The 12,123-nt window shown below is 44.9% G+C and overlaps 1 protein-coding gene across 2 annotated transcripts in view; it reads right to left on the bottom strand.

Moving 5' to 3' along the window:
• The window catches only part of Zmat4 (zinc finger, matrin type 4), a 391,831-nt gene that overhangs the window by 343,797 nt on the left and 35,911 nt on the right, over positions 1-12,123 (bottom strand). Inside the window, exon 2 of one of the 2 annotated variants that reach the window (XM_039094822.2) lies at positions 2,463-2,539. The exons of the other annotated variant lie outside the window; for it this stretch is intronic. The gene's annotated coding sequence lies outside the window, so the exon portion shown is untranslated. The remainder of the gene's footprint in view (positions 1-2,462; positions 2,540-12,123) is intronic. 2 annotated transcript variants of the gene reach the window in all.

Below are 12,123 nucleotides of genomic sequence, written 5' to 3' on the forward strand. Positions count from 1 at the left end.
CCTCCAGGCCAGAGCAAAGGCATCCTGCAGCAGAAGGTTGTACTAGTGTGGGGAGACATGTTAAGTTCGTGTAAGGAAAGTGGGCTGAAGCTTTAACAGAAAACTGAACATGAAGCTGCTGGACACTACATAAGTTAACAAAGGTAACTCCCATCACCCAGCATAGGGGTACACTGGGAGGGTGATGCATAGAACAGGAGAATACCAGCCCCGAAGACCTCAAAATAGGTAGACACTGCCTATGGTAGCCAATGGGAAGCCATATCTCCCAGCCACTGGAAAATGGGCAAAGATCACCTTCTAAGGACTGGGACCAGCATGCATTGGGCCCAAAGCTTGGAAGGACACGTTACATTAGAGCACCAACAGGAGCCTGGAATGGAATCGGACTGGAGAGCTAATGTTGTAGATGGGCTGGGTCGAGGAGGGATGCTTTAGCAATGGCTGGCACAAGTCCCGACGAGCCCAGAGAGTTACACAGTCAACTGAGGCTAAAATTGGGATGTGAAGACAAGCCAGAGGACTGGATACACTACTTCCCATAATTCATCAACTTGATCAAGTTCTACTCTCAAGACAAAGCAAATATAAAGTTCACCTAATCACAGGCGAAAGTTGGAAGGAACCTCATGCCGTGCTAGCTGACGGTTTTAACAGAAAAGGACTGGGGGAGCCAAATGAACACAGAGGCCACTACCTGGCACAAACACATTGATTGTATTGGCATGATGACCCCACACAAATAAAATGCAGCCTGGGATGGGACTAAAAGCTGCTTCTCTGGGAGTGGGCACCTCCCTTTGAATCAGGAACCACGTGAGATTCCACTACGTACCCATTAGAAGGGCTTCAGTTCAAAATACCAGCAAAACCAAGGATTAGGAGAAGGCAGAGGCTTCTCAAATCCAGTGCATTGTGGGAGTTCAGGAGAATCATTTGTCTACTTTGGCAAAACTAGCGATATTGGTTGCAATTCCTTTGACTTGGTTATCTCACACCTAGATATTTACCTATGTGATATAATAGCATATCCTTTCCCCCAAAGACTCATAAGTATATGTGTGTGTGTGTGTGTGTGTGTATGTGTATATGTATATATGTATATATGTATATATGTATATATGTATATGTATGTATAAATCTATATAAAAACCTAGGGATATTCTATACGCTCATAAATAGGGAACTGTGATACAATCATACAAAAGACAATCAAAAAGTACAAAAGGAGGAAAAAAAGCCACTAGGCACTAAGGGGAAATCTAAAAATAATATTTAAAGGGAGAAAAGGCAGCCATAAAAGAATGCATATTATATGGTCCATTGATGAAGGTCAGGATGTGAAAGTTGGGGAGGAGCCCAAAGGGCAGACGGGAGTCTGGAGGTGCTGCTGAAGAAGGCTTTTGCTTTCAACTCGGTGGTGTTACCCAGCAGAAATACAGAGGACTTCAGAGCGATGCATTACACTGCACACATCAAAATATATCTCAAGGATTTTTCCACATGAGGTGCCTGGGGCAAGGTCAACGACAGGTAGTTTAAGAATGTGCCTGGACATCCAAGGAGTCGGTCGCTAATTGGCACGGGGAATAAACATTGGGCTGCTGGCTTTCACCTCCTGCAAAGCTGATTCTTCTGATTTAATAGCACTTGATGTTGTCTTAGACGTCCCGTTGGACTAGATGTTCCCTTGGGTCTCTTGGCTGTGGGCTGAGCAGCAGCTCAGTAAGGGAGAGCTGCCTTGGGACTCAGATCAAAGGCAATTTCTCCTCTCCCCTTCTGGCTCTCGAGACCAACAGATTAATAAGCAAGCCTTTGAATGTGTGAGAAGTGGAAGAGGGCATGTGAAAGAGATGCCTTTGACCAAAATCATGGCCTCCCTTCTGTGGGTCTTAGATTCACTGCCGTGATGTAGAAAACTGAGGTCATAAGTTGAGGTTCCCCGGAAGAACAGGTAGTATAAGGAAGAGGATTTCTTTCTCGCAGCCCACACTGGCTAGGCCGGAAGTGAGGTAAACTTAGCTTTGTCCTTAGGCTCCCGTTCCTGCTTCCTTCTTAATGTCCTTCTCCACTGTGCTTCTTTTCCTGCCCTTAGTCTCTCTGTCAATATGATCAGACACGGGAAATCTACCCACATCTACTTTACGAGCGTCTCAGACACTCATTGTCATGGGAAACAATCCGTGCTTACAATGGGTCATGAGCTTGTGCCTTCGCCTCATCAAAGTGCACATCCCATGCCCTTAACTGAACTGAAAAGACACCAGAGGCCCCTGAGAAAGCTTTGGTAACCATCCTGGAGGAGAGAATCTATGTAAATGCCTTTTTCCTCTCCAGCTGGGCCATGGCTGCTTTGCCTACCCTGACCCCAACAACTTCAAAAGGATTATGTTTTTCCAGGCAAATTAGATTTATGCAAAATATCCGTGAAATCACATGCCTGCCTCCAGGGCCTCCCTTACCTTAGAAGCTGTCAGGGGGCCAACCCAGGCGGTCTTCACTTGTAGCAGGATGTTCTTGCCATCAGAGAATGACAGGGCTTAGTGTGATGACACAAATCCGCAGGGGAGGAAAAAAAAAAGGCCTTGAATCTTCCACTCCTCCTAGGCTTCCCCTCCCCTCGAGCAGCACATGCACAGAAACCCAAATACTCAGTCCCTTGAAATTTCTGCCAGTGGCAATAGTCAGGTCTAGCAATATACAAGCACACAGGCGAAACACTGCACACCTTAAGGATTTTGGTTTCTGCTATCAGTCTACATGAGTCACACACACAACACGAAGCAAGAGCTATGTGTGTAAGAGAGATGTGCCAATTGTAACTGTACGGGCAAGGAATATAAATTACCCTGAGTGTATATAAGCAAGCTTCTAGAAGAGCTCTTTATTACCGTGAGCCAAGTTAAGTCAAATCGGAGGGTAAGTACAGCAGGAGGAAGGTTTAAAAACACTGTCTCTTTCCACACAGGCTGGGCAGTGCCCTAAGATCTCTTCCTGCACAGTCTTCCAGATCCACTTTGCAACCCTGTAACTCAAACACCTTCAATATGCAGATGAGCGTGTACCTCATGTGCTAGAACACAACACCTTCACAAGTCCTAGCAGCAGAACGAAAAACGTTAAGACAGTACAGAGAGCTCGCTAGGACTGCCTTCGTTTCTTATGATGCTTGCCTAGTAGACACACAGAGCCTGAGGTTTGGATCTCAGCACCACACAAAACTGGAAGCCAACACTTTCAACCCCAGCACTTGGGAGGTAGGGGCAAAAAGTTCAGAACTTCAAGGTCATCCTCAGGAGTTCAAAGCTAGCCTGGGATCGACGAGACTTGCCCAGTTAAAGTAAAACAAACAAACAACAAAAACTCCACTTATGGAGAAGTAACCAAATGCTAATGTGGTCTGCCATAGAAAAGGGTCCACTAGGCAGGCACAGAGATCCTACCGGAGTTAGTTACTGGGACATCATCGTCATAGTATGTCTCAAGAATTTCTTTTATGTAATTAACTTACCAATTAATGCAGACAGATTGGGGTATTTTTTGTTTTTGTTTTTGTTGTTGTTTTTTTACTTTCTGACAATACCAGTATGATTTCAAGTTCTCAAAGGCCACACTAGCCCTCTGTATCATGTCTCTGTTAACACCGCACAGGGCTGGCAAATTTTACAACTTGCTTCCAGGACTACTGGAGATCTAGAGACTAAGAACACACTGCATCTCTGGGGTTGCCTTGCTGTTCTTTAGGGCAATGGCTTGCCAACCTGACTTTCCACTTTACCCCCAAATTACCAACAGATATTTATGTGCAACTACTTAATGTGCCTAAAATCCGAGCCTTTAGTCCAGGTCCCAAAGTTGAGAGATGGAGGGTGGTTGTGATGTAACAGGACAAATACTCCAATAAAAGAAGTACCTGGTGTTCTGTAAAGCCCTGAAAAGGTAGCATAGACCAGTCAAGAAGGCAAAGAGCAGACTCCTAGAGACAACCGTGTGTAAAAGATCCCCAAACAGAGCCATCTCAAATTCACTATCACTTGCCCAAGGAAGCAAGCCCTCCTCAAGCACTCCTGCCATTGTAAACTGGGCCACTCTGACACACTCTTACCCTGTTCTGTCCCTTATCAACATTTATAGTCATGAGTGGTGTTTCCCCTTGACCAGTTCCAACCACTATGATGGGAAGAACATGCCCATTTGCTTGCTGGCATTTAGTCCAGGTCTGGCACATGCTACATGCTCTGGCACATGCGTTGGAGGAATCTGACTGAGAAGACTATCCTAGGTTGAAAAACAAAAGACTGGACCATGGAGGGAGTAGGTGGCCTGAAGCAGATGGTGAAGTCAAAGAACATTGACCCAGAGATCACCTGGTTTACTTAAGAACAGTGCAATGGTGGAAGTCCAGTAGAGAAAGCAAAGAGGTCAGGCAGGGCTGGGCAAGCTCTAGGACAAAATATGGTTGTTCTGCTAGGGATAAAATGGTTCTCTAGAACATACATGGAGGTGGAAGAAGGGATCATATTTGTCATTACTATAGCATAGAAAATGTAGAAGAATCTAGACAGGAAATGGAATGTCTGGGTATGGAGCCTAAGTGAAGGAAAACAGCAGGCCCAGACCAAAGTCACCTGCACACCAGTGTTTATGGTGGCACTGCCCACACTAGCCATGCTTAGATGTCAGCCATTGGGTAAAAAAAAATACACACACACACACACACACACACACATATATATATATATATATATATATATATATATATATAGAGAGAGAGAGAGAGAGAGAGAGGAATGTCGCATATACTCACAATAGAGGACTATTCAGCCACAAAAATAATGAAATCTTGTCATCTGAAGGAAGAAGAATAGAATTGGCAGATGCTATATGAAATAAAATAAGTAGACTCAGAGAAATGAGTACCATGCTCTCTCCTCTCTCTCTCTCTCTCTCTCTCTCTCTCTCTCTCTCTCTCTCTCTCTTTCTCTCTCTCTCTCTCACATATGTAAAAACTGAAGAAGTCTACATGAAAGCAAAGTGGTGGTTTTGGAGATTGGAAATGGGGGTGGGGGTTGGAGAAAGTGGAAAGGGGTGCTTAGATTTGATTGATGTGTACTCTATGCATGTATGAAAAGACCACACCAGAGTGGACATGTGCAATCAATACATATTCATCAAAGAAGGATTAATAAAGCAAGTATGAGGGAGAAACCTGGCCAGAAGTGTTTCCTAGACCCACATAAAAGATTATGGCAGTGTGCTCTAAAACTGGACAAGAACTTGAAGGAAACAGGGGTGCCAAGGAACTTGGTACAAAACAGAATTCATCCTCTATTTGCCTTTACTGGTGGGGCCTTTGGCACCAGGGAAGAAAGAACCATTGAAGCTGCAGGAGCAAACATACAGGATGAATTTGATTTTTTACTGTTAGAGATCTCAGTCCCCGTGCCATGTCCCACTGTCAACACCTGGTACAGGTAACTACATACTCCAGAACAGCTTACAAGATTTGGACTGAAAATGTAAATTTAAGGAGAATCCGTAAAACAGTTAGTGATGTCCAAGTACAAAAAGTCTCCTCCCCAAATAGTCAGAATAGTAATTTTATAAAACGCCACTTAGGGTAGATCTTGAAAAAAAATCATTAATTTATGTCAGAAACCGAAGCAAGTTATCGCAACACTCATAAGCAGTGTCCATGTCAAGATTACACACCCACACTTAGTGTCATTGGCACACTTAGCTGTCTGGAATAATTACCACGTTGCCTTTACCTGCCAGCAGCTAGATCATCGAAGTCCTAAGAAACAGGAATGTGTTTCTGCTTGTACCTCTTTTTAATGTGTGTCTTATATAATTACCCACAGAAGACACTTAACCAGTATTTGCACACTGTTTGGAATCTAATTGGCTGATTAAATAAGCTTTCTTGGTTCCTTTCTTGATTGAGTTGTTGGATCTTGCCATGGGTAGCAACAGTTGGGGTGGTGTTGTCCTAAGATTGGAAAACCATCCCATTCCAATGCTGGAGCAAGAAGTGCTGTGAAGTCACGTGCAATAGCACAGACCTTTAATTCCAGCATTCAGGAGGCAAAGACAGGTGGATCTCTGAGTTCAAGACCAGCCTGGTCTACAGATCAAGTTCCAGAATAGCCAGGGATACACAGAGAAATCTTATCTAGAAAAAAAAAAGCCTAAATAAATAAAGGATCCTATGAAAGAGCGAGAAATAGAGGGAGGGAAAGAGGGAGAAGAAGAGGAGGAAGAGGAGGAGGAGGTGGAGGAAAATGAGAAAGGTGTCTTGACTTTGAATTCCTTGTACCTGGTTACAGTGGGGTTCATGACTTTACCAGATAACTGATATTGTACCTCAGTGGTAGAAGCTGGATTGGAGCAAAAATATAGAGACAGCCACAGCACTTAGGAGACAGCTGTGAGATGTCTGCCAAGTTCTATTCCTTAAAGACTGAACTATATGTCACAACATATCGAAAATTGGAATGCACTGAAACTCATCTTATGGTAGGAAGCTCCAGCATATATGAGTTATAGGACTCCTAAAATGTAAAACCCCTCAGACTTTTATTGAAATGCTTATTGAAATTCTCCCTGCATTTAGGAAGTTGGTTCTTTAAATAAAGAGTGACATTACAAAAAAAAAAAAAAATTAAAGCAGAGTTTTGCCGAAAGAGTTCTGAGCAGGGTCAGACACAAATGTGAATTCAAACACAATGAAAGATCCTGATGAAATATGTTTTTAAAAAAAGAAACGTTTTTTGAGTGTGGAGCTCTCATCTTTCAGCAAAAGTAAGGAAGAGCTGCCGAAAACAAAAACAAAATTAAGAGAAGAAGGGGGAAGACTTTTACTAAAACCAAAGGTTCTCAAAAACGCACAGCAAGAGTGGCAGATATCACCTCTGTGCTTCCAGCCTGACAGTGTTTGGAGAATCGAAGTCAATGGCAAATTGAGTTTGTGAGTGTGGAGTCAAATGCACACATAGAAGCCAGAGATGACCCCCTGATCAAGTTATCCTTCAAACCAGGAAGTCTCCGACAGTGTTCTATCTGATTCCCTCTAAGGCGCGTGGAGGCACATGATTGGTTTATAGAGGAGTGGGGTGTGGCCAATGGCAACAGGGCCTTCGAGGCTGAGTATGGATTTTACCCTCTCCGGGACGACCCTGTGAGGAATCCCGAGCCTCTCCCTTAGCATGTCCTCCCAGGATGAGCCAGGTTGGTCTGGGTATCTTTGCATGCCATGTGCATGATTGCAAAACATGGTTATACTCTTCCCAACCTACAGTTCTTGAAGGGACTACACCTTTAATGTCTTCCTAGGGCTCAGAAAGAAACTGGATCTCAGAACGCTGTAACAGGCTGGTGAAGAGGCTCAGTGGGTAAAGGCGCCTAATGCCAAGACTGAAGCGCTAAGCCTGATCGACAGGACGCACATGGTGAGAAGAGAGAGCTGAATCATTCAAACTCTCCTCCTACCTACAAACTCAGGCACGCGCATGCGCACAAGCACATGCATGAGCACATGCACACAAGCGCACATGTACACATTCACACTTGCGCGCCGCACACAGGGTCACGAACACAAAAGACAAATTAGATAATAAAATAAATAGATCGTTGTCTCCTATAGCCCTCCGTTTAAAGGCCAGGTTGCCAACTCATCGATACTGAACTGAATGTGGCTTTTGTCTGCACCAGGCAAACAGAACATCTTGTCCCTGGGAGACACCCTTCCTTCATCTCCCCCGTTCACTAACTGCATCAGATCTTCCCAGCAACTCTGCAGATTTTACAGCATTAAACCACCTAACTGTCCAGCTGTTCTCAAGGGAGCAAGTAACGGCGAGAAGTTGAGCTTCCGGAACCTCTGTGGATTCGCCAAGCTCCAGATGGGCTTGCAGCCGCTCCATGACTCGTGGTCACGAGGGCAGTTCAGCAACCCCATAGCCTCCTCCAAATACCACCCTGCTGCTGAGGGTTTCCCAAAGGAAGGTGACTCCCTCCAGCACCCTTTCTGCACCGTGAGACACGTCCTCCCTTGCTTCTGTCTTTTGGCTTGCCTTCCTCCACTTCAAGGGCGGGTGGGCACCACACCCCAGTGACAAGGGTTCTGAGGCTCTGCAGGCAGTGTAGTTCCTAGGCTGGAAACTCAAGCGATCCTCTGTAAGCAGATCCATTTCTGCTAATGGCTTGTGAATGTGCATTCTGAGCCCGCTGCACCCCAGGCACATTACCAACAACAATGTGGCACACATAGGAATTCATCCGAACCCAGCAAAAATCACTTAGCTTAATCACGCCGCCCTGATTTAATTTTAACTTTTCATAAAGCCTGAGAGATGAGTGGGCTGTGCTCGGTGTCTTATGGATTACTGATGAGACTGGGCGCACATCTGGCTGGTTCGTTCTTTTTTTTTTTTTTTTTTTTTTTTTTTTTTTTTTTTTTTTTTTAACAAGTTCCAAAATGAAAGGGGTTAGGAAAGGAAGTTGATGAATAATTAAGAGGAGGCAACATCTGCAAACTGTGCACCCGAAACGCAAAGGGGGCTCTTTTGCTTCTCTCTGGTGTTCAAACAGCCAGCGAGCACCTGGGGGATCCAGGACAATGGCCTCATTTAATGAATTTGGGGTTGTGGCTGTGGATATTCGACAGGAAAGGCACCACACATATGAACCTGTGTACACACATGTGCCCATACATACATGCTCACACACGTGTGCACTTATGTAAATATACATGGTTACACATACAAATGGTACACAGATGGGAAAACGACATTACGACTTGTCTTAACCTGCATGTGGACAGTTCCCTAAGTGCACAATAAACTCCCAAAGCACTGTCAATTATAGAGAGAATTTTCTATAAGTATCACCTGTCAAAAAAAAAAAGTAAAAAGAAAGCCCATGGCCAATGAGCTGAGGTAGGAAATAGGAGGTGGGACATTGGCAGGAAGAAAGGGGATTCTGGGAAATGGTAAGAGATAAAAAGAGAGGAGAGGCTGGAGATGTGCCAGGAAGGTCTGACAGATAACCAGCCACATGGCAGAATGTAGGCTAGAATACATGTGACATCTTCAATTATAATTTAGTAAAGTTGAGCCTTGCTATGCGGTCAAGGTATTTGTAAATATATTTTTGAGTCTGAATCTTACTTCTGGGTGCATGGGGTTGGGAGGCAACCAGGCCTAACTTCCACAGTCAGTGTATGCCACTACTCTTCGCAACTGCTAGACCAGAGCACATGGCCCCAGTCCCTCATGTGGGGTTTTACCTTCCCTCTGCACCCACTAACCTATGACACACTACAGGGTTTGCCTTTAAATTCTCCGCATTGCTTGTTTCTACCTGGCTAACCCTAAACCGTGATAGGCAGGAATGGTGATTTTTGGCTGCAGACTAGAACAGAGATTAAGACGATGTTTAGCACAAATACATTAACATGTTAGCAATCTACTTGCTGAAGAGACTGCACAAATGACCTGCTTTGATTTGCAAGTACATGTATGTGGGGGGGGGGGGGAGACTGCACCAGGGTTTTCATGTTTAAATCTCTTACATTCACAATAACAAAGCCAAGGGGACTGGGCTACAGAGATACCAGTTAGCAGAACGGAGGTAAAGTATTGCAACTTAGAAGCCCTGCCCTTAGAAGAAGAGCTGTCCCTCCCCTGGGGACCTACAGTCCCCAGAAGTTCCAGGATCTGCCTTTGACAGAAACCAGCTCTGCTGAACCTACAAGTCAGGAGCTAAGCCCGGCCCTCTTCCTTTGCCCATGCTTTGTGAGCATTTACTCTCAGTTTCTTTCTGTGGGCCACAGTCAAGTTTGTTTCTGGGCATAGTCAAGAAAACCTGTTTATCCCAGAAAGCACTGGAGCACCAACAGAGTTGAGTAGAGACAGCAAAATGAAAAGACTGAGAATTGCTTAGGTAAAATAAAGAGTCCAGGGGTTGGGGATTTGGCTCAGTGGTAGAGCACTTGCCTAGCAAGCACAAGGCCCTGGGTTCGGTCCCCAGCTCCGAAAAAAAGAATAGAAAAATAAATAAATAAATAAATAAATAAATAAATAAATAAATAAAGAGTCCAACATCTTCCTAATACTCCTTCCTCTTCAAGCCAAGATAATTACAAGTTCCTCAGGCTGCCCTGTGCACTAGACTGAACTCTTTGACAGGATTTCAGTGAGTGGTGCTTTTTGTACCCAAGAAAAACTCTGTATATGTCTCAGCCTCCAGCATCTCAGGCTACAAATAGGCACCAGCACATGGCACAGTTAGCGAGCTTTAGAGAGATGCCTGTGCATTTTACCCCTGTGCTGGGGTATGTGAATGCCCCCCCTGCCTTGTTCTGCCACCAAATGGCCACCACATGCCACCCTGATAGCTTCTCTATTGGAAAAGCACCAGGTACCCATTACACCAAGCAGAAGGGCTTCGTGAAGGCCCCAGAGCCCGATGTGTCCAATTGAACCCAACATGTCCAACCCTTGCCAACAGGAGATACTCTGCCTTGAGCACCACTTCTCAACTCTCCTATCTGGGCAAGCATACACAGATCGTCAACTCTGATCCTGAAGTTCCTGCCATCTGGTGGCTGCCAAGCACCTCCCTTACCTCCCAAAGGCAAGTCCTGTCAGTTGGCTTTGCTCTCCTGACAAAAATACCTAAGCTTTGTTTAGCTTAGGCATGGAAAGATGCCTGTTTTCAGCTATCCGGCTGTTTGCTATGTGCCTTGGAACTGAGGCCAAGGAGCAGCCCTGGAGGCTGATGGGCCAGGTAAATTCATCCAGCAGACTGGATGGAGCAGTGAGGGGTGCTCCTCATGCCCCCAAGGAGTTTTTCCCCCTGCTAAGCCTCTACCCTTTCTAAAATTTTGAATTTTATTTTTTTAGATTAATATATTATTCTTCCCTTTCTTCTCTTCAAATCCTCCCATATACTTCTCCCTCTTTTAAATTACCTCTTTTAAACTAATTTTTGGTACATTTTTGGTACACACACGGGTGTGTGTGTGTGTGTGTGTGTGTGTGTGTGTGTGTGTGTGTGTGTATAGATATATATTCCTAAATATAACCTACGCAGTTACTACTTGTTTATACTTTGTTATAATGTCTGTTTACAGAGCTGAGCATTATGTATTGCAAAAACATTGCTGTGCTCATCCCTCTGGTGAAAGCCTATTTCTCCCACCTTCAGCGCTCTTTAGTTGCCCGTAGCACTTGGGGTTGAGGTGACCTGGACTTCCCACCCCATGCACTTTAGCATGTCCGTTGCTGTTGTCCTGGTTCAGCTGGTGTTAGGCAGTCGTGGTGGTGAGACCCTATGGATGTAGCTTTTGACATTACTAGGAGGCACAGTCTCACGACAGACTCCCTGATCTTCTGACTCTTAGAATCTTCCTGCCCCCTCTCCCATAGTGACCTCTGAGCCTTGGGGATAAGAGTGTGTTGTAGGTGTATCCACTGGGACTGGGCTCCACAACTGTGCACCTTGACTGGTTGTCGTTTTCTGAAACAGCCTCTTGATGAGTTCCCTTGATGAGGGGTGACAGCTAAGGTGATCTGTGGGTAGAAGAACAACTGTTTAGACGGCAGCTAGAGATTAAGCTGGTTTAGTAAAGCAACAGTTGTAGGTCCTTCTCCAAGATCCATGACTTGTCACTTAGTAGTTGATCTCCAGTCCCAGGTGTAGTTTCCCTCTTGATGAGCTCATCTTCAGCCCAATTCGAGAGCTGTTGGTTGCTACCAAGGTGTGTGTGCCACTGTTGCATGTTGGGTTATTATGCATACCGACCATCACTGTGGTTCACAGGTACAGGACTGTTGATTGATTCCTCTCCTTTGGAAGCTTGCACGGTTCCAGAAGAGAAGTCCTCCGGGAAAAGGCATTCAGGTCAATTCCTGCCCGGTGAACTTTGAGCCCTGAAATATACAGTGTCTTCAGCTATTCAGATTTAACTTTCACCTCTGGAGCAAAACCTAGTAGGACATGTGTTTGGGGAGGCTCTTGGACAACTCAAGAGAATTCTTGTATTTGTTATTGAATATTTCATTACGAGGTTTCTGGTCCTTGGAGGAGCATGGTCACCCAGATGAGAAAAGCTCATTT

Source organism: Rattus norvegicus, chromosome 16 (genome assembly GCF_036323735.1).
Source record: "Rattus norvegicus strain BN/NHsdMcwi chromosome 16, GRCr8, whole genome shotgun sequence".
NCBI lineage: Eukaryota > Metazoa > Chordata > Mammalia > Rodentia > Muridae > Rattus > Rattus norvegicus.